The following is a 23,981-nucleotide window of genomic DNA, read 5'->3' as shown; positions in this document are numbered from 1 at the left end:
ATATCTCCTGGTGCAATTCCCATCATTTAAGGGAAGACTCCCTCTCAGTTCTGCTTGCTTTCGGAAGAGATTTATGCATACACACATACACATTTATTATATGTGTATTACATATAAATACATGATTCTATATAAATACATATAATATTTAATGCAGATTTTATCATTGTTATCTGTGAAAGTGTTAATTCAACAAGCCACTCCACCATTACTGGAAGCCAGACCTCGGTTCTGTTTCCTTTTTGGATTTTATATAAATGGAATTAACAAATTTATAGCATTTTGAATATAATTTCTTTTATGCAGCATTTTGGTTGTGATATTCATCCATGCTATTACGTGTAGATAGTGTTTGTTCATTTGTTGAAAATAATTAATTTTTTTAAATGATCATAAAATATGCATAACATAAAATTGACCATTTTAACCATTTTTAAGTGTACAGTTCAGTGACATGCAGTTCATTCACATTATTGTGTAGCCATAACCTCCAACCATCCACAGAACTATTTTCACATTGCACTGAAACTCTGTGCTCATTAAGCAACAACTCCCTGTTGTCCTTCCCTCTTGTTCTTGGGAAACACCATTCTCCTTTCTATTCCTCTGAATTTGAGTACTGTACATACCGTATATGAGTGGAATCATACAGTATTTTTCCTTTTGTGGATGGCTTTATTTCACTTAGCATAAAGTCCTCAAGGATCATCCTTGTCATAGCATGTGTCAGAATTTCTTCCTTTTAAGGGTGAATGGTATTCCCCTGTGTGTATGCACCACATTTTTTTTGTCACTTCATCTGTTGATGGACACCTGGTTTGCTTCCAGCTTCTGGCTATTTTGAATAATCCTGTTAAGAACACGGGTGTACATTTATGTCTTTATACGTCTGCATTCAATCATTTTGCGTGTATGCCCATAAATGGTGTTCTGAGATTCATTTTTTCACACGTGGGGGGTTCCCCACACTTCCAACAAGCAATTTTTGGAATGCCAGCTAGTCATCAGATAATTCAACTCAATTTGATGCTTTCAACCCAGAGATACATCAGATTCCACAGGTTGAGGGCTTAGTCCTATAAGACTGCACACCCACCCAACTTCACCTCAACTTCAGATGCTAATTACAAGCCCAGGTTGTTACCTGTACTTCTGACTGACTGGCTATAAACCAGAGATTCCCACAACCTCCTCATTGGGTTTGATTAATTTACTAGAGTGGCTCACAAAACTCAGAGAAACATTTACTAGATCACCAGTTTATTATAAAAGGATATGACTCAAGAAGAGCCTGATGGAAGTGGTGCATAGGGAAAAGTATGGAGAAGGGGCACAGAGCATTCATGTCATATCCAGGTGCACCACTCTCCAAGCCCTCCTTGTCATTGTCAACCTGGAAGCTCTCTGGACCTCCTTCTATTGGGATTTTAATGGAGGCTCCGTCATGTAGGCATGATCAATTATTAACTCAGTTTCCAGCCCCCCTTCCCTCTCTGCAGGATAAGGAGTTAGGCTAAAAATTTGAAGGTTCTAATCAGGGCTTGGTCTTCCTGGTGACCAGCCCCCATCCAGGAGCCATCCAGAAGCCCACCCAGAGTTGCCTCAATAGAACAAAAGCTTCTCCTAGTGTTCTTATCAATTAGGAAATTACAAGGAGGTCAGCCCCGTGGCTTAGCAGTTAACTGCACACGCTATGCTACTGGCAGTCCAGGTTTGGATCCCGGGCACGCACCAACGCACCGCTTCTCCAGCAATGCTGAGGTCACATCCCACATACAGCAACTAGAAGAATATGCAAGAATGACATACAATTATCTACCGTGGCATTGGGGGAAAAAAAAGGAGGAGGATTGGCAATAAATGTTAGCTCAGAGCCGGTCTTCCTCAGCAAAATGAGGAGGATTATCACGGATGTTAGCTCAGGGCTGATCTTCCTAAAAAAAGAAAAAGGGAAATTACAAGGGTTTATGGTCTGTGTGTCAGGTATGGTGTCAAAGACAAATATTAGAATAAGAGTCGCTCCTACTGTTCTTATCATTTAGGAAATTACAAAGTTTTAGGAGCTCTGTGCAAGGAACTGGAGGCAGAGACTGATAAATGTGTTTTCTATTATTTCAGAACCCATAAGTGGAATTGCTAGATCATATGGTAATTCTATTTTTAATTTTTGAAGGAACTGCCATACTGTTTTCCAGTTTTATATTGTCACCTTCCTTGCACAAGGGGTCTAATTTCTCAACATCCTTGCCAACACTTGTTATTTTCTGATTTTGTGATAGTAACTATGCTAATGGCTGTGAAGATGTATCTCATTGTGGTTTTATTTTGCATTTTCCTGATACTTAGTGATGTTGAACATCTTTTCATTTGTTTACTGGCCATTTTAAATTTTGTTTGCAGAAATGTCTATTCAAGTCCTTTGTGCATTTTTAAATTTTTTTTTTTATTGTTGAGCTCTAAGAGTTCTTTATATATGCTAGATATTAATCCCTTATCAGATATGTGATTTGCAAATCTTTTCAACCATTCTGTGCATTGCATTTTTACTCTGTTGTTAGTATCTTGTGATACAGAAAACGTTTCATTTTGATGAAGTCCAATTTGTTACTTTTTTTGTAGCTTATATCTTTGGTGTCATAGTAAAGAAATCATTGTTGACAATGGCATTTGGACCCAATGACATGCAGCTTTTACCCTGTGTTTTCTTCTAAGGATTTTATATCTTCAACTCTAACATTTGTATCTTGGATCCAATTTGAGTTAATTTTTGTGTATGGTGTAAGGTAAGTGTCCAACATCATTCTATTGCATGTGGGCATCCAGTTTTCCAGCACCATTTGTTGAAAAACTTATCCTTTCTCCAATGAATGATCTTTGCACCCTTGTCAAAAATCATTTGACCATATATGCAAAGGTTTATTTCAGGGCTCTCTATAATATTTCATCAGTATATTGTGTGTATTTATGCCAGTACCAGACTGTTTTGATTACTTTGTAGTAAGTTTTGAAATCAGGAAGTGTGTGTTCTCTAACTTTGTTCTTCTTTTTTTTTTTTACAATTTTATTTATTTATTTATTTTTCCCCCAAAGCTCCAGTAGATAGTTGTATGTCATAGTTGCACATCCTTCTAGTTGCTGTATGTGGGACGTGGCCTCAGCATGGCCAGAGAAGTGGTGTGTCGGTGTGCGCCCAGGATCCAAACCCGGGCCACCAGCAGCCAAGCACACTCACTTAACCACTAAGCCACTGGGCCGGACGTTGTTCTTCTTTTTCTAGATTATTTTGGCTATTCAGGGTTCCTTGAGAGTCCATATGAATTTTAGGATAGATTTTTGTATTTTTGCAAAAAAATCATTGGAATTTTTACCTCTGTAAGTTGATTCTTAAGTATTTTACTCTTTTTGATGCTATTGTAAATAAAAATGTAAAGTTTTTAAATTTCTTTTTACTTGTTATTAATGTATAGAAGAACAACTAATTTTTGCAGGTTGATTTTGTGTCCCACTACTCTGCATAATTTATTAGTTCTAAAATTTTTTTGTGGAATTTTTAGGGGTTTCAACATATAAGATATTATGTGTAAACAAATATAATATTATTTCTTCCTTTCCAATTTGAATGTTATTTCTTTCTTTTTCTTATCTAATTGCTTTGGCTAGAACTTCTAAAACCATGTTGAATAGAAGTGGTGAAAGTTGGCCTTCTTGCCTTTCTCCTGATCTTAGATAAAAAGATTTCAGTCTTTCACCCTTGAATACGATGTTCTCTGTGGATTTCTATATATGGTTTTTATTATGTTGAAATAGCTTCCTTTTACTCTGAGGGTTTTTTAGTGTTTTTAACATGATAGCATGTTTAGTTTTGTCAAACGCCTTTTCTGCATCCATTGAGATGATCACTTTTTTGCTTCATTCTATTAATGTGGTTAATTACATTGATTCATTTTCATATATCAAAACATCCTTGTATTCCAGGAATAAATCCCACTTAAAAATGATGTATAATCCTTTTAATATGCTGCTGAATTTGCTTTTTGTATCAATATTCATGAAAGGTATTGACCTGTAGTTTTCCTTTCTCTTAGAGTCTTTGGCTTTGATATCAGGGTAGTGCTAACCCCATAGGATGATTTTAGATGTATTCTCTCCTCTTCAACTTTTTCAAAGAGTTTGAAAAGAATTGGTGTTAGTTAATTAAAAAAAGCCTTTGGGCATAGGAATAAATTCAACATAAAATAAATACAAATAAATATTTTTTAAAAATGTGAAAAAGTTTTTTCCTAAAAAAATTAAAAATTAAGCAAGTACAGCATTTATCACTTTATTTCTAAAAACTGTTTTTAACCTAATAGTAAGCATGAACAAATTGTTAGAATTAAAATGACTCAAGTGTTAATTTTCTTCATTGCAAATTTTCTGATATAAGTATGTGATGCCATCATGTATGACATCTTTTATGAAAAAATGGTCATTTTTTTGTAGTATTTGAGAACATTATGAATTTTCCCAGTGGCCTCTGACAATACTCTGATATGCAAAGTTATCTTTTTAACATGTATGTCTTATCATCATCTTTAACATATTAACAAACTCTGTCAGGTGCTAAGTAATCAACTACTTTTCATATGATTCAGGTTCTCCGCCATCAACTTCTCTAACCATCTATAAATTCTACAACTTCTGCAAGATTAACAATTTTACCTTATATTGTATTCATATCGTGTGGTTTAAAACATCCAAAAATCATTGATAAACTGACCCTGTCCAAACTAAAGCATGGTGAATTATGAAAGATGGTCTCTGTTAAGTGGAGAGGGATTTCAGGTTTAACTTAATTTTATAAGTGGTCAGTTTATTACAGTGTATTGTTCTGTTATGTATTTCACTTCTTGTTTTAAAAAAGTGATAGTTGAGGGAACTTAGATAATAAAAGTTGAGAAAATAAGGAACTGATACACACTATAAGCTTCAAATATTTTCAAGCATAAGATACAGTAAGAACTAAAACTAAGAAATGGCAGACGAAATAGAGATAAGATGATAAAATTGCAAAACTGAATCTATATAACATCTCAATGGCTACTGTTGTGGTGCCAAGAAGATGGTGAAATCAAAGCATTCATAAAGATGATAATAAACAGACTGCAAAGAAAAAAGACTGAAATTTTTTTTGTGTGTGTGTGTGTGTCAAGAAGATCAGCCCTGAGCTAACATCGTGCTAATCCTCCTCTTTTTTTGAGGAAGACTGACTCTGAGCTAAGATCTACTGCCAATCTTCCTCCTTTTTTTCCTCAAAGCCCCAATAGATAGTTGTATGTCATATTGGCACATCCTTCTAGTTGCTGTATGTGGGATGCGGCCTCAGCATGGCCAGAGAAGCGGTGGGTCCGTGTGCGCCCAGGATCTGAACCCGGGCCGCCAGTAGTGGAGCATACGCACTTAACCATGAAGCCACGGGGCTGGCCCAAGACTGAAATCTTTAAAGAGAGAATTTTTACAGCGATATTACAGATAGATAACCGGGAAGAGACGTTGGAGTGAGAGACCCTCTGTTTCTTAAATTACTTCCACTGTAGAGAACAAAAAACCAATTTGTTGAAATCTTTATTCCCCTCTATGACCCTATATTTACCTGCAAAATCTGAGCACTGAATCGATGTCAAATTCCTCCTTTTCCATCCCTGTGGAAGAGAACAATTAAGTTTATCTGAAACCTCAACTGCCCAGCCTGTGAAATAAGGCTGGCCATCCATTCTCACAGATGAGCCAACTGGAGGTAGGATTTTTGGTTCTGAATTCAGCTAAACATATTCAAAGAATTGTATCTGGCCTTCCTTATCCAGGGCTATCAATGAAGGGCTGGTTGGCTTTCAGAGAAGACCAATTCACAGTCAGCTCAGACATTTTCTGTTGAGCTCTCTAGAGAAGGCTGTGGGGCTTGTCTGTAAGAGTTGATTTCTATACGGGTTATAATTTTATTTTATTCAGAGATTTATAAAGAATTTTACATGGTGAATATTACTTATTATCCAGAAAAAAGGTGGTCTAGTCTCTGATCATTTAAGCAAAATCCTCCTCTCAGGGCCCAGCCATGGACAAATCCCAGATTCAATCTCCAAGTGTCTGCCAGGCACTCTGTGGTCCATGGGAAGCCCTCAAGTTGGCAGCCTGTTCCCTTGTGTCCTGTGCTGGTACATAATCTTCCATCTCTTCAGAGTACAACTAGACAGAAGCTCAAAGGACTTGACATTGGAGAAATGTACTTTTCATTATCTTTAGACTTCTACACATTTCCAAAAGACTCTCAGTATTTCCAGGAATTGTGCAGCAATTTACCCAACACTAATGTTCTCACTATTAAAAATTAAAATAAATAAATTTTGAAAAGGAAAAAACTGATCTTTGCAACTTTGTACAGAATCTATATAATGGGTTCATCCTTATAAAGGGAGGAAAGATAACAAATTTAACTATTTTGGTTAGTTAACACAGTAAGTAATATACATTATATATTAACATTTTTGAGATTATTTGTATTTAGAGATACTGCTTCAAACCCTTAAATCATTGTATGTAGTAGAGTCTGCCATCTGCTTTGGCTGAACAATTATATACAGTAAGTCAGCCACAATTCTTCCATTCCTGTATAATCTTATATGTGGGTGGTAATGGGTAGTTCTTATAGATTATTTGAACACGTGCATATCACAAAATACAAGTGACCATTAAAAATTAAAGTGTTCACCAACTAGAAGATTATCTGATTCCCAGAAAAAGAAAACATTACTGTGACATTAAGGCTAAAACTGTCAAAAAAGAAGCCAAGATACACTCAAGTAAAGCTTTTGTTGAAAAGTTAATTGGCTCATCTTTGAAACTTTATCAGGTTTACTATGTAAGCAAGATACTTTCAGAGCCTAGAATATAGAAAGTGCTCATTGGTACGTTAGCAATATTATCATTTATTTTGTAAATGTTAATATTACAGATGTAATTAATTTTCTACCATATTCAGTTTTTGAACTTCTGCTAAATCTTAAGGCCACATTACTGGCAAGTTGGGATACCTCTAGACATCTGAAAAATATGAATCCTACACAGAAGCATATAAATTCTCTATTCATCACGTTCTAAATTCTAAATCATTCTAAGCTTTTGGAACAAACCAATGGCATTCCAAATTGACAGTAAGGCTGCATGTGTGATACATGATCCTATAGGAAAAGAATTCCAGATTTTAAAGAGAGGAGATTGTGCACAAAAATAAAGTATATTTTCACGTCTGAAAGGGGATTTCAAGAAATAAGGGACTCTCAGAACATGTGGTAATTGGTAAATAACTTACCAACGGCTCTCTAAAGGAGAACATATTGTGGAAAAAAGAGCTTCACATGCAGAGAGATAAAATGGCATGTCTGGAATCCTCACGATGAAACAGACACTGAATTACTTTTTCCTAAAATTTAAAATGTGTCTTATCCTCCAAACAAATACCACCTCCCTGCCTGTGGCTTACCTGGGCATGGTGACGTGGTGGAATCATTTTTCTATTTCATTGGCTCTTAAACTTGATGGGCACCAGAAGCATCTGGAGGCCTTGTTGAAACCCAGGTTGTCAGGCCCCACCCCAGAACTTCCAGTTCAGCAGGTCTGCAACAGCACCTGACAATTTGCATTTCTTTCCAGTACCCAGGTGATGCTGATGCTGCTGGTCCAGGGACCTCACTTTGAGAACCACAGCCTAACTTACACCCTATATATGGTTACCAAATCCATTATTTCATCCCTTGGCTGCTACTTTTCCTTTATCACATCAGCACCTTAGCTCCGAATCTCTTCACCTAGCAATTGGAATACTTGGAGAGTTATCAGCTGGCCCTTCTTTCTGGCTCAGTTCTCCCTCTTCCTCTCAAAACTACAGTCTCTTGCTAGGTAATTTTTCCTTAAACATCAGTTCATCCTAGATCTTCCTTGCTCAAAAACTCATGGCTCTTATGCTGAACACAAGACATTTTAAATTCTCTACTTGGTTCTTAAGGTCTGTAATAGCCCGTAGAATGTGGACACTCTGTTCCCTACCCTGCCTGTTATAAAGGAGTATGTGAGGATTACATAAGATACAGTCAGTTCTCGTTATGCACAGTGTGACATTCTACAGAGTCACTGTGAACACTGAATCAGTGAATATGACCCACTGCTCCTCGAGGAAATACAGGATTATGTTCCTGCAAACCTTAGTCACATTTTCTTCAACTGATCAATACATAACCTTTTTCTCTGTGTGTTTCTCTTTAAAGTCACCTTATTTAATATATATTTTTGATATATTAACATTGAACTTAGACTAATAGCACTGTACCTCGTGTCTGAAAGAAGCTTGTCGAACACAAATACTTTCTCTGTAAAAGCACGTCACAGCCTCTTGCCCTGAGGAACACCAGGCAGCACTGCAGCACTACACATGGGGGACATATTAAACAGTCGAGTCACCAACACAAGGCACAAAAAGATAACAAATGAGGAACTAAATAGACTGCAAGAAGGACACTTGTTTGCAGCATGGGCTGAAACAACAGGGCAGAGAGTCACCTTGTACCCTTCAGCTGGGAACGTGCACTTCGAGTGAATCAAATTTTTCACCACTTTGCGTTTATCTGCAAATGGACATGAAAGCCCTGAGAGTGTTGATTTGGGGGCTGCCAGTACATTTTAGCTAGTAGGCAAGTGTGCAGACACGGAATCCACAAATAATGAAGATCAACTATATTATGAAAACATCTTTTCAAAATCAGAGTATTGTTAAGATATAAGAGCAATAATGATAACACAACAGCTAACATGTTAATGCCTACTATGCGCCAGGAGCTCTTCTAAATACTTTACATAAGTTAATGCATTTAAATCTCACTAAAACCCTATGAGACAGGAGTTCTCAGTAGCCCCATTTTATAGATGAGGAAACTAAGGCTCAGAGAGTAAATACTTTGCACAGCTTCTCCAGTTAAAAGCGGGATAACTGGGATTGATGCCGAGACAAACTGGTCCAAAGCCCACAGCCTCAACCACTATGGTAGGAACATGAGGGAATTTTCTACCACTCCCCAAAAAGCCCCTTCTTCTCCAGCCAGTGTGGTCTCCCACATACTTATTCACTCATCAAACTTTTTCTGAGTGTCCCCAAGGTGTCAGGTACTGTGTTTAGATACTAGAGGGACAAATAGAATGTCGACACAAATAATCAATAAAAAATCTATGAAACCAACTTGGGGTGAGTTTACTATGAGCTAACTTTTGAGGACCATATAGCCTGGGAGAGTCCTTTCACAAAGAAATGGAGCACTCCAAAGAAGTGGGATGTACAGCGTGGTTATATACCATCAAAGAGCATGTACCGAGAGGAGTCAAGATGGCGGCGTAAGCAGACTCGGAACTCACCTCCTCCCATGGACACAGCCAATTTACAACTACTCGTGGAAAAATTACCCCTGAGACAGAACTGAAAACTGGATGAGAGGAACTCCTGCAACAACGGACAATCCTAACTGAGGTGGAAGAGGCAGAGACTCCCTTCTGGAGAGGAAAAACGCCGCCTTCACAAGCCACCAGCTTCACGGCCACCGGGAGCAGCTCACAGGTACGCACCCTCCCTGGAGGCACAGGGCCCTGAGCCGGGGAGCGCCCCCACTGTGGGCATTTTGTGGACCCAGCACAATCGAGACCAGCGGCATAATATCTGACTGTGCCTGCTACTAAAGCATTGGGGAGTACCCACAGAAATCTCGGTTCACAAGGATACTAAAGCAGGCTCTTAAAGGGCCCACACGCAAACTCAGCCATTTCAGAAAGCATCCTAAAATCACCACAAAGAAAGGTGTACAGTGCTTTGGTGATAAGAGACTCACCTAATAGGCCCTAAGTGCATCTCGGTAAGGGGTGAGACCTCTCCAGGGACTGAGACATTGGCGGCGGCCATTGTTGTGGCCTGGTGTAGGTGTGCTGACACAGACACCATTGGAGTTCTCCCTGAGGCCTGCTAGACCAGGGTCTGCCCCACCCGCTACAGCACCAATTTAATCCAGCTCAGCCAGGGCAGGCAGCCCACCCTAGAGACTGGCCCCACCCAACAACAAGCCCCCAGGCAACTTGTGGGCCTGCATAGATTGGTGACTGGATTCTCTGCAGCCTGGCAACTGAGCCGACTTGAGCGGGGCAGGGTGTGCACAAGGAGCAGGTGGAGAGTGTGGGGCGGTGGCAGAGTGTGTGGGGCTCCTGCCGTGGAGAGACTGGGTCCTCTTGGGGAGGTTGGGGTGCTCACATGGAGAAGGACTGTGTTGACTGTGTGTGTGGACCTGTGGGCGGCAGGGCTTCTCAGCCGCAGAACACTTGTGCTTCTCAAAGACCCACATAGGAGGTTTGCTCCACCTTCCAACGCCTGAAACAATTGGATGCTCCTGTGCCTGAGGTCAGCCCCACCCAGCTGCAATCCTCAGAGAGCTGACAAGAGACATAATAGGCTAGAGGCTTACAGCAATTGTAAGGCCCTGAGCCTAACAACCTGCCATGCTGGGGGCCTACTCACTTAAAAGAAATACTGCAACACAAATGTGGTATTAGAACTTGCAGCCAACTGTGCTGGGGCTCCCCACACCTGATAAAGAGACTGAAGGGCCCACAACAACTACAAGAAGCTGAGCATTACAACAGCTGGTCAGGAGCATAACTCAGCCTCCCTGGGCGCCTACAGAAAGAGCAAAGAGGCCACAGCAGAATGATACACGTAGCCCACATAGGGGTCACCCCTGGAACATTGAGAACTGAGGGAAGCACACTGGAAGCCTCCTAAGGCATCACTTACATAAGGTCACCTATCCAAGAGCAGGAGACGTAGCTGACCTACCTAATACGTAGACACAAGCACAGGGAAAGAGGCAAAATGAAGAGACAAAAGAATACATTCCAAGTGAGAGAACAGGACAAAACCCCAGAAAAGGAACTAAGTGAAACAGAAATGAGCAACTTACCCGACAGAGAGTTCAAACTAAGAGTGTTAAGGATGCTCACTGATCTGGGGAGAAGAATAGATGAACTTAGTGAGAATGTCAACAAAGAAATGGAAGATATAAAAAAGAACCAATCAGAAATGACAAATACAATACTGGAAATGAAAAATTCATTAGAGGGACTCAAAAGCAGAGTAGAGGATACAGAAGAACGGATCTGTGAGCTGGACGAAAAACTAGAAGAAATTACCCGAGGTGAACAGGTAAAAGAGAAAAGAATTAAAAAGAGTGAGGACAGTCTAAGGAACCTCTGGGACGACATCAAGCGCACTAACATCCGTGTTATAGGTGTCCCAGAAGGAGAAGAGCGAGACAAGGGGTCAGAGAATCTATTTCAAGAAAAAATAGATGAAAACTTCCCAACCTAAGAAAGGAAACAGACATTCAGGTACAGGAAGCACAGAGAGCCCCAAACAAGATAAACCCAAAGAGGCCCACATCAAGACACATCATAATCAAAATGTCCAGAATTAAGGATAAAGAGAGAATCCTAAAAGCCGCAAGAGAATATCAAGTTAGTACAAAGGAAACCCCATAAGGATATCAGCTGACTTCTCAGCAGAAACCTTACAGGCTAGAAGAGAATGGCACGATATATTTAAAGTGCTAAAAGGAAAAAACTTACAGCCAAGAATACTCTACCCAGCAAGGTTATCATTCAAAATGGAAGGAGAGATCAAAATTTTCCCAGATAAGCAAAAATTAAAGGAGTTTGTCACCAAGAAACCAGTGCTACAAGAAATGTTAAAGGGACTGATTTAAGGGGAAAAGAGAAGACCACAAATAGGAAAAATTATCTATTTCCATGATTATAAAGTAATGGATACAAATGCACAACAAAGAGGCTAGATATGATATCAAAAACATGAGGGAGGAGGGGAGTTAAAGAGTACAGCTTTCAGACAGAGGTCAAACTAAAGTGACCATCAATTCTGTATAGAAGAAGAAAGGAACAGAGAAGGACTACTAAAACACTGAGAAAAAAAGTTAAAAAATGGCAGTAAGTACATACTTATCAATAGCTACTTTAAATGTCAATGGACTAAATGCTCCATTTAAAGGCATAGGGTGGCTGACTGGATAAAAAACCAAGACTCATATATATGCTGCATACAAGAGACACACTTCAGACCTAAAGACACTCACAAACTGAAAGTGAAGGGATGGAAAAAGATACTCCACGCAAATGGCAATGAAAAGAAAGCTGGGGTAGCAGTACTCATATCAGACAAAATAGACTTTAAAACAAAAACTGTAAAAAGAGACAAAGAAGGGCCTTACATAATGATCAAGGGAACAATCCAACAAGAGGATATAACACTTGTAAATATCTACGCACCCAATGTAGGTGCACCTAAATATATAAAGCAATTATTAACAGACATAAAAACAGAAATAGACAGTAACACAATAATAGTAGGGGACTTTAACACTCCACTTGCACCAATGGATAGATCATCCAAACAGAAGATCAATAAGGAAACATTGGCCTTAAATGACACACTAGAACAGATGGACCTAGTAGATATATACAGAGCATTCCATCCAAAAACCGAAGAATACACGTTCTTTTCAAAGGCACATGGAACATTCTCCAGGATTGATCACATATTAGGCCACAAAACAAGTCTTCCTAAATTTAAGAAGATTGAAATAATACCAAGCATCTTTTCTGACCACAACGGTATGAAACTAGAAATCAACTATAGGAAGAAAATCAGAAAAGCCAAAAATACATGGAGATTAAACAAAATGCTACTGAACAACGACTGGTTTAACGAGGAAATCAAAGAAGAAATCAAAACATACCTGGAGACAAATGAAAATGAAAATACGACATGCCAGAATTTATGGGATACAGCAAAAGCAGTTCTAAGAGGGAAGTTTATAGCGATACAGGCCTATCTCAACAAACAAGAAAAATCTCAAATAAACAATCTAACAATGCACCTGAAGGACCTGGAAAAAGAAGAACAAACCAAGCCCAAAATCAGTAGAAGAAGGGAAATAATAAAAATAAGAGCAGAAATAAATGAAGTAGAGACCAAAAAAACAATAGAAAAAATTAATAAAACCAAGAGCTGTTTCTTTGAAAAGATCAACAAAATTGACAAACCTTTAGCTAGACTCACCAAGAAAAAAAGAGAGAAGGCACAAATAAGTAAAATCAGAAATGAAAGAGGAGAGGTTACAACAGACACCTCAGAAATACAAAAGATTATAAGAGAATACTATGAAAAGCTATATGCCAACCAATTCAACAATCTGGAAGAAATGGATAAATTCTTAGAATCATATAACCTTCCAAAACTGGATCAAGAAGAAGTAGAGAATTTGAATAGAACAATCACAAGTAAGGAGATCGAAACAGCAATCACAAACCTCCCCAAAAATAAAAGTCCAGGACCAGACAGCTTCCCTGGTGAATTCTACCAAACATTCAAAGAAGACTTAATACCTATCCTTTTCAAACTCTTCCAAAAAATTGAGGAGGGGGGGAAGCTCCCTAACTCATTCTACGAAGCTGACATTACCCTGATACCAAAACCATACAAGGACAAAACAAAAAAAAAGAAAATTACAGGCCAATATCACTGATGAACTACGATGCAAAAATCCTCAATAAAATACTAGCAAATCGCATACAACAATACGTTAAAAAGATTATACACCATGATCAAGTGGGATTTATTCCAGGGATGCAGGGAAGGTTTAACATTCGCAAATCAATCAACATAATACACCACATTAATAAAATGAAGAATAAAAATCACATGATCATCTCAATAGATGCAGAGAAAGAATTTGACAAGATACAGCATCCATTTATGATAAAAACTCTGAATAAAATGGGTATAGAAGGAAAGTACCTCAACATAATAAAGACCATATATGACAAACCCACAGCTAATATCATCCTCAATGGTGAAAAACTGAAAGCTATCCCTCTAAGAACAGGAACCAGACAAGGATGCCCACTCTCACCACTCCTATTGAACATAGTACTGGAAGTCCTAGCCAGAGCAATCAGGCAAGAGAAAGAAATAAAAGAGATCCAAATTGGAAAGGAAGAAGTGAAACTGTCACTATTTGCAGATGACATGATTTTATATATAGAAAACCCTAAAGAATCCACCAGAAAACTTTTAGAAGTAATAAACGAATATGGTAAAGTTGCAGGATACAAAATCAACATACAAAAATCAGTTGCATTTCTGTACACTATCAACGAAGTAGCAGAAATAGAAAATAAGAATACCATCCCATTTAAAATTGCAACAAAAAGAATAGAATACCTAGGAATAAACTTAACCAAAGAGATGAAAGATCTGTACACCAAAAACTATAAAACATTTCTGAAAGAAATTGAAGAAGACACAAAGAAATGGAAAGATATTCCGTGCTCTTGGATTGGAAGAAATAACATAGTTAAGATGTTCATACTTCCTAAAGCCATCTATAGATTCAATGCAATCCCTATCAAAGTTCCAACAATGTTTTTCACAGAAATAGAGCAAAGAATCCTAAAATTTATATGGAACAACAAAAGACCCCGAATATCTAACGGAATCCTGAGAAAAAAGAACAAAGCTGGAGGTATCACATTCCCTGATTTCAAAATATACTACAAAGCTGTAGTAGCCAAAACAGCATGGTACTGGCACAAAAACGGACACACAGATCAATGGAATAGAACCAAAACCCAGAAATAAACCCACACATCTATGGACAGATAATCTTTGACAAAGGAGCCAAGAACATACAATGGGGAAAAGAAAGTCTCCTCAACAAACGGTGTTGGGAAAACTGGATAGCCATATGAAAAAAAAATGAAAGTAGACCCTTACCTTACATCATACACAAAAATTACCTCCAAATGGATTAAAGACTTGAATGTAAGATCTGAAACTGTGAAACTTCTGGAAGAAAACGTAGGCAGTACGCTCTTCGACATCAGTCTTGGCAACATCTTTTCAAACACCACGTCTGACCGGGCAAGAGAAATAATAGAAAAAATAAACAAATGGGACTACATCAAACTAAAAAGCTTCTGCACAGCAAAGGAAACCATCAACAAAACGAAAAGACAACCTAACAATTGGGAGAAGATATTTGCAAACCATACTTCTGATAAGGGCTTAATCTCCAAAATATATAAGGAACTCATGCATCCTATCAACAAAAAAACTACCAACCCAATTAAAAAATGAGCAAAAGACATGAACAGACATTTCTCCAAAGAAGATATACAGATGGCCAACAGACACATGAAAAGATGTTCAAAATCACTAACTATCAGGGAAATGCAAATCAAAACTACAATGAGATATCACCTCACGCCCGTCAGAATGGCTATAATTAACAAGACAGAAAACAACATGTGTTGGAGAGGATGTGGAGAGAAGGGAACTCTCATGCAGTGCTGGTGGGAGCGCAAACTGGTGCAGCCACTATGTAAAACAGTATGGAGATTCCTCAAAAAATCAAGGATAGAACTACCATATGATCCAGCTATGCCACTGCTGGATATTTATCCAAAGAACTTGAAAACACCAATTTGTAAAGGTACATGCACCCATGTGTTCATTGCAGAGTTATTCACAATAGCCAAGACTTGGAAACAACCTAAGTGCCCATCAAGGGACGAATGGATAAAGAAGCTGTGCTATATATACACAATGGAATACTACTCAGCCATAAGAAACGATGAAATCCAGCCATTTGTGACGTCATGGATGGACATTGAGGGTATAATGCAAAGTGAAATAATTCACAGGGAGAAGGTCAAATACCGTATGATTTCCTTCATTAAGTAGTAGATAATAACAACAATAAACAAACACATAGGGACAGAGATTGGATTGATGGTTAGCAGAGGGGAAGGGAGGAGGGAGGAGGGTGAAAGGGATAATTCGGTACATGTGTGTGGTGATGGGTTGTAATTACTATTTTGGTGGTGAACATGATGTAATCTATGCAAAAATAGAAGTACAATGATGTACACCTGAAATTTTTACAATGTTATAAACCAATGTTACTGCAATAAACAAAAAATTAAAAAAAAAAGAGCATGTACCACATGTGATTGCAATGTCAGTTTTTGCAATAGCCGCAACATTGACCTGTCAGCACCTCCATTGATGGACACAGTGGGTATCAGGTCTGCTGTCTCCATGGGCGTGGCTGTTGTCTCGAGTTGGGTTGTCACAGGATGAGCGCAACATTCAAATCATAGCCTAGGGAGAAATGTTTATCCTTAAGGAAATACCAATGTGAGGGAAGTTGCATTTACACCTTAAGGGCATTGCTTTTGTCTTTGGGACATGTTAATTGTTTAAAGCAGATATACAATGGATGAACAGAAGCTACAGGCCCCTTTTGGAAAAAAAAAAGAAAAAAACAATGTCAGGCCCAATTAGTTTCACACCAAATGGCTTCCTCATATGCCCCAATGTATCCTATTGCTGGCCATTTATTTATCACGAAGAAGGATAGTCTCAGCTTTAAGGAGCTGACTGTCTATGAGACATGAATAAAACAACAGTTATGGAAAAGTAGATAAATATATGGTCCCAGAGTGGGGACATCAAAATGGATATCTAGATGGAGACCTCTCAGGAAAAGTCTCCAAGAGAAAGGAACATTTGACATGAGTTTAGATTATGAAATAGGAATTAAGTTGATTAAAAAACTGGGTAGGAGGACAGAAGAAGCACATATAAAAAGACAGATATAAAGGATGCTAAATCTTTCAGAAAATGGGTTGCATTTTTAAGGCTGGAACAAAGCAAACATGTGGGACAGAGTGGGTGATGACGGTAAAGATGAGGACAGCAAGGGAAAGCCTGCGTGTCCAGCTCAAGAATCTGAATGTTCTCTAGGCTACTCTGAACAGTTATTGAAAGAGTCAAAGCAGATATCAGATTTAAGCAAGTTTGGATTCTAGAATGTAACTCTGCAGGCGTGGTGGAGGAAAGGTTAGAAGAAATTAGGACTGGAAGTAAAGGGATCTGTTGGGAGACTAGGCAGCGATCCAGATAAGATAGGCCTTGGCTCAGGCAGGTGGAGGAGGCCAGGAGGTGGGAAGCAGTGCTGGGCTTCTGCAGGAGGAAACTGAGCTGCCTCTCAGTCACGGGAAGACTGTGCCTGTCATGGCCTCCCCACCCCCATGCCCAAATGCCATGTTCCTTTCTACTTTTGTAACTTTCCTCTCTTCCTCCATCTGAAATCCTCACTCTTTCTTCCCTCCACCTGCCCAAAGTGGTCTCTTTGAGGACTTGATCAAGTCCATCTCTCCTAAGAAGCTGTCTTTAATTACAATTTCTCAATAACATTGCCATATTTTTTAGGTTCTGTAATACAACATACACTAAATACCTTGGAAGAATCAAATTACATCTTGCAAACCATATCACGTATGTGGAAGAGCTTGGAACCCTATAATTCGTTGTATTTCCTTCAATACTTACCACAAATACCTTGCTCATATAGGTCAATGGATGTCCAGTAAAGTTGAGTAAAGAAGAAGCACCCTTTATAAGCTAACAACTTTTATAAGCTCAGTTACTCCTTTAGATCAGCTGCTTAAACCATTTGTTTTTCTCCACATGTCAACAGTGTTGTCCAGCACAACTGAATTTTACACCTTCTCAAACTCAATAGAGCAAAGATGGAAATTCATTCCCCCTGCAAGCCTTACTGCCTCAGAGAAGCAAAAACAACCTGTGAAATCTAAATCTTTCTTCACAGTCTCATCTCAAATTGCAACTGATTTCCAAATGCTAACTGGTTTTCATTGTTAAAACTGACAGAAAAAATTTCCCATTATGGCTTTGTTTCTTTCTCTTTTTTTGTGAGGAAGATCAGCCCTGAGGTAACTTTCGATGCCAATCCTCCTCTTTTTGCTGAGGAAGATTAGCCCTGGGCTAACAACTGTGCCCATCTTCCTCTACTTTATATGGGATGCCTCCACAACATGGCTTGACAAGCGGTGTGTCTGTGCGCACCCGAGATCCGAACCTGTGAACATGAGGCTACCGCACTGGAGTGCGTTCACCTAACAGCTGCACCACGGGGCTGGCCCCTCTTTTTATTTCTAAAGCTGAAATGTCTAAATCTTTCACTGGGCTTGTTGGAGTTTCCATAAAATGAAAACGTACATTCCAGAAAAATCCTTAACTTTCCAGAATAATCCTTAATATATTATGGTAAACACCTTTGCAAAATGTCACTGATTTTCAATGTCAGTGCCTCCACAAGGGTATCTTTGCATTATCTCCTCTCCCAACTACGTGTCACTTTGCTCCTCTCCAGGCTCATGGGGTCAAAGTGTTTACTGAGCACTAAGAATGTGCAGAGTCTGAGGGAGACCTCAAGGATGACTAAGCTATAGTTTCTGACCCCAACCATCTCTTTCCATCTCTCCTTTAACCTCTATTTTTCTCACTCTGTTTTGTACTTTAGTTGTTTACTTGTCTTTTGAATTGTTGTTTTGTGGTTTATAACTACCATGTAAATTCATGTTACTTTTTGCCTTAGAATTTAGAAAGAACTTACATTAAACAATATTTTTTCCCAGCTCTTTGATGTGTCTAATAACTTCCAACGTAATTCAAGGGGTTTCTTGTTTTTATGTCTGCATCATTATTCCTTCAGAATTATGTTCACCCCACACTTTTGATCTGACCAATGCTGCTTTACCCTTTGAACTTTTCTATGCCAAGATTCACATGAAGAATCCCTCAAACACCATCAGCTAGGTGACCCCACATTCCTCACATCTGTTTCCTTGATTTGTTCCTAAATAAAGATGTTTCTGAAACTAATAATAAATTGTACCTGGTCATTGCATAAAAAGCACTATCACTGATACCTTAAAGAGAACAAAGGGAAAAGAATATTCAATTCCTCAGATAAGTTTATAATCAAATGGGGCATTAAGAGGACCTGGGGGCACTGATCAGAGCAAAATCCTAAGAGAAGAGTTTTCAGTCCATTTCAAATGAGGTTAAAACTGGAATGAGATAATATTTTAAGAGTTATCTGAAATCATAAACACTTTTCTGACCTTTGAGAATTTATTTGCATATAAACTGTACAACATGTGGGGTAAGAGAGTGTTGATATCATTAAATGTCTTTTTATTTTTTAGCACTTTGTAATAGACGTGGCTATTCACAATTAATAAATATCATACTGTGGAGAGACCCAACTTTCAACTGCCTGATATTACCAATTCTTACACAAAGCTCGAGTTTTAAAGATCAAATTTCGGGCCAGCCCTATGGCTTAGGGGTTAAGTGCACGCGCTCCGCTGCTGGCAGCCCAGGTTCGGATCCCCGGCACGCACCGCTTCTCCGGCTATGCTGGGGCCGCGTCCCACATACAGCAACTGGAAGGATGTGCAGCTATGACATACAACTATCTACTGGGGCTTTGGGGGGGGAATAAATAAATAAAATGTTTAAAGATCAAATTTCGTTTTAGTTACCTTTCGTCTAGTCGATTTATATCAGAAAGTTGTTGAGTTTTAGGAAAATACTTCGAAACACAAATTTTAGATGTAATTTCAAAAGCAAAAAATGAGTTAAAAACTGGATGGTAACCAGTTTTGCTACCATATATTAATCTTTAACATGGGTGCAAACCATTTTAGAGAATATAATTGATATTTGCCTATTTGTATATTGTAGAATGTTAAAGGATTTACAGTCTTAATAATAATTTCAAATACCAGAGAATAAAAAACAGTATGGTTTAAGTTTTATGAAATGGTTTTTTAGACATAGCAGATTTTCAGAGCATGTTACTTGAAAATAAAACAATCAGTTAGTGAGGTTTAAGCAATGTGGTTTTATTTTAAACTTGCTCATTCCATGGGAGCATCAATAAACGCCCTCCAGGAGTAGCTGACACTCTTGCCTTCCGCCTGAGCACCAGCTGTATTTTATTTAAGCATCAGACTCTCGGGCAACACAATAGCCTTCAACTCCGTTTAGCTGACAAAAGGTTTCATGTGTCCTGTGTTTGTTCTAGGGGTATGGAGCTCCCAGACTTATTAACTACAGGGAGAGAGTAAGAGTAGAACACATTCAATAAACACCAGTGTGCTCAGGTGAGAGGACAGGTGCCTCAACTCACATCTGAAGGAGAACTTGGAGGATGCTTTCTGACTCTGCTTCATGCCTCTGACTAAGCAGTCCTGAACATCCCCGTTACGGCCACAGAATAACACAGGCAGCCTTGATGGACCAGAAGTCCTCCTATGTCCATCTTTTGTACAGATCAAACTGGCTAAAGATCTCTCGTTTCCTGCTGCAGTGGTAATTTACAGAGATACAGAATTGCCATCTAGTGAATAAGAAGAAAACAGCAAGGTGCTTGACACAAAAAGTGAAATTCTGTGTTTTTTCAAAAAGAACAGTGAAGCACTAAAGTTGTTAAAGTTGACACAAAGTTGACACGATGTGGCACACGAAAGTTGTAGTAAACCTGAAAAATGTGTAGGTGAACCAATCAGTTGCTCTCTATGCCTCTAAAATATGTCTTGACATCTGACTCATAAATAGTACGGTTTAAATATAATAGAATACCTTTGGAAATAACTTCTCATCTCATCTCATCCAATGCTGTTGGCAGGAGCCAGTATTAAATAGCCAGATGGTGAGTACCCATGTTGAAGCACCATTTTTATCACAGTGGAGAGAATATGAGGGATAAGCTCAATGGACTGATGTTCCGATCTTCCCTCTTACCCTTGATCAATTTTGTAAACATGGTTTTCTTTATCAAATATGAATTATAACAGTTACTTTAAAGGATTACTGTAAGAATTGCATAAGGTAATACAGTAAAGGAACCGGTGCACACTAGATTGATAGTTAATTCTCCTGTCCTGTCTCTCTTCTAAGAAACATACAGAAATAATCTAAGAATAGAACCCATGTATAAAGTAAACTTATGACAAAGAGTCAATGGCTCCTGAAGTAAGGGACATCATTGTTGAGTGCTTAACCTCAACTGCCTCCAAATACTGTTAACTCTCAATTAATTTTTGTGTTTTCTGTCTTCCAGACACTTCACTGGCTACAAGGAAAGGAGAAGCTGTGAAATTTAAATTGATTTCACCCTTGAATGGTCTAGCTGTAACATCAGGTGTTTTAAATCATCTAGTTTTTCAGGTTTCCTGCTTATTACTATATATTTTACCATGGTTCACAGCCCGAGAAAATTAGAAAATCATTATAATTTTACACACATGAATATATATCTTGCCTATTACAGATGGACTCTTAATATATAGAGCAATGTTGTACATGTTTTGTCCTTGTCGATAGTACGAAATACTTTTGTCAAGGTTTACTTTGGCATTATCATTTATAATGAAGAACTCAGTAATATATGCCCTGGAGATAAGGGTTTAGAAAAATCTAACATACTATCAGAGTCATGCCTCAAAAAAATAAAAATAAAAAGCTATAAAGATAATGAGAGGATATTTTGAAGGCACTATTTTTCTTAATTATTTCCAACTTTATTTCCCTTTACCTCTTTTTAATCATTCTCCGTCTTATTTTCTATCGGCTAATCATCTCACAGTAATTAAATCACCCTCAGCTGAGTCCCCCATGCATCTTCAAGTGCCCCAGCCTGATGTAGGTCTCAGCTCTGACAAAAAGAAGCTGGAAAACCTGTTTTGTGGCACTATTCTTCAGAAAATCTTTACTCTTACAATAATAGCTATATTTTTGAAAGACACCAATGGATTACAAAATGAAGTACTCGACCAATGTTGTATCCTCATTTTCCCTCCAGGGGGAGCACAACTTTCATGTGTAATGCAGGGCTGCTGTTTTATTGTTTTTTCCTTTCAAGACATTTTATTACTTGTAAAACATAATAGGGTTAATAGTGATACATGAGTAACAATATAAACTTACAGGCAGCAAAAGATACTATTTTGGAGTCATAGTTTTATATACTGTAACACTTTCATAATTTAATATCTTGATTGATCATAAAGTTTTTCCTGGCTCACTTTTCTGCTAATTCATTTATTAGATTTTCAAATTTATACTTTTATGATATTTATTTTCAATCAATATAATTGAAAGGACATCAGTTGTTCTTGGTAAGTGAAAGATCACAAAAATTTTTTGACAATTTATAAGTTTGAGAAGGATCTTTCTATTTTTTAAAAGAGAAGTCATTTAATATTTAGGAAAGTTCTCAAAAATCATCAAATTCTTTAATTTTACGGAAAGGAATACTACGTTCCAGAGAACCTAAGTACGTTGTCACACACTAACCAGAAACAGACCTGGGCCTAGAACTCAGGTCTGAGTCACCTGTCTTCTACTGGATCACACTCAAGGAAGCAGTCCCTCTTCTTACTGGTAATTTCTAATACTAGGTTATTTTCAAAAGCACAGTTGGGAGAAAGTGTAACTAAATAAAAAAGATGATTTTATATAAAAACGTAGCAATTGCTACCCACAATTTCTATTCCATATGAGTGTTTCCTTTCTTGAACCTTTCTTTTTTTTAATAGTAAGTCCATTTCGGTAACAAGAAAAAAGACATCAAATTTGGCTTCTTTAGTAACAAAAAAAAGCTTCTGTGGAAATTAAAAAGACACTAACTAATGTTTCGTTTACTACAGCAACTTAAGAATATTATTTGATTTGGAAAAGCTCTGAGAGATTTTTTTAAAACTCATATCCATGTGACTATTAGCCCAGCCAGGCACAACTCCACATGACACCTCCTAGAGTGTCCAGTTTTCTGCTGGATCCAGCTGTTGTCAGGCCCAATGCTCTGGTTGAGTACAGAATGATGCAGCTTCTGAAAAGAATGTGGTCAGTTCCACTTCAAGGCTGATTTTCTCTGCAAAGTCTAAGTGGAATAAAATGTCTCCTTCCACCTGACTGGTTTCCCCTGCAGGCTTAGAGAAACAAGGTGGCCTAGTCAGATGGGCAGACAGGAAGATAAATCAGAGTCTGTCACACTTTTATAACAAATAAAAGAGAAAATGATTTGACATCCTAACAAGATTTTCTTACCTGTTGAACGGCATCTGAACATATTTTTCAGAGTTTCCAAAATAGCGGATTGAGATTCTAGGTTGGAAAGGAAGAAGATAGTCAATATATTAAAAAATAAATTTTCTCATTTCCTCAATCGGAAAACAAAACTAAATAAAATACGTCTTTAACAGTAAGTGCCGAAAACATCCAGTTTATCTTCCAGATATAATTCTGTTATGAGAACATGACTGCTTTTCAATATATTTAATATGTACAGTGACTAACACTCATGCTATTAATTACTTTTGAAATTAGACTAGTCCTCTGCCCTTATTGACAGACATCAATCATAATTACTTGTCTCAATTCCTAGTTTCTTTTTTGTGTCAGAATGTACCTGCTGAGACATTCACTTTTTATATTACTCACTTAGCGTATGTCTGTAAATGGATGGAGGACAACTTAGCCATCTTGAAGGATGGAGTCTCAAATGCTATATCTCACTATTGACAAATCACCTTCTGGTTTGAATGAGAGACAACAGCACTGTCACAAGAGACACTCGGAAAAAAGGGATCTTGCTCCTTTTGTCTGTCCTTTGTGAGTCTGTGAGGTTGCAAATTCTTCATACTGGAAAACCTAAGTGAGGACCAAGTCCAGGAATCTTTTTAAAGCTAGGGGACACTTTCTTCTGTGTGAAGCTTGCATCGAAGTTTATAAACATAAGGAAAAAAACAAAGAGACTTCAGGGACAGCCCGGTGGGGCAAGCGGTTCAGTGCACGCGCTCTGCTACAGCGGCCCAGGGTTCGCCGGTTTGGATCCTGGGCTCACACTGACGCGCCGCTTGCCAGGCCCTGGTATGGTGACATCCCATATAGAGTGGAGGAAGATGTG

General features: G+C 38.2%; 1 long non-coding RNA gene across 1 annotated transcript; it reads right to left on the bottom strand.

Annotated features, from left to right (window-relative positions):
• Positions 1-789: 789 nt before the first annotated feature.
• LOC131403048 (uncharacterized) lies at positions 790-8,401 on the bottom strand. Its single transcript, XR_009219178.1, has 3 exons — positions 8,360-8,401; positions 5,633-5,681; positions 790-850 (listed from the first exon to the last, which is right to left on the bottom strand). It is a non-coding gene; the product is annotated as an uncharacterized LOC131403048 (long non-coding RNA).
• Positions 8,402-23,981: the final 15,580 nt, after the last annotated feature.

Source organism: Diceros bicornis, unplaced genomic scaffold (assembly GCF_020826845.1).
Source record: "Diceros bicornis minor isolate mBicDic1 unplaced genomic scaffold, mDicBic1.mat.cur scaffold_54_ctg1, whole genome shotgun sequence".
NCBI lineage: Eukaryota > Metazoa > Chordata > Mammalia > Perissodactyla > Rhinocerotidae > Diceros > Diceros bicornis.
Note: the sequence above shows the minus strand (reverse complement) of the source record. Positions and strands in the feature narration are given on the sequence as shown.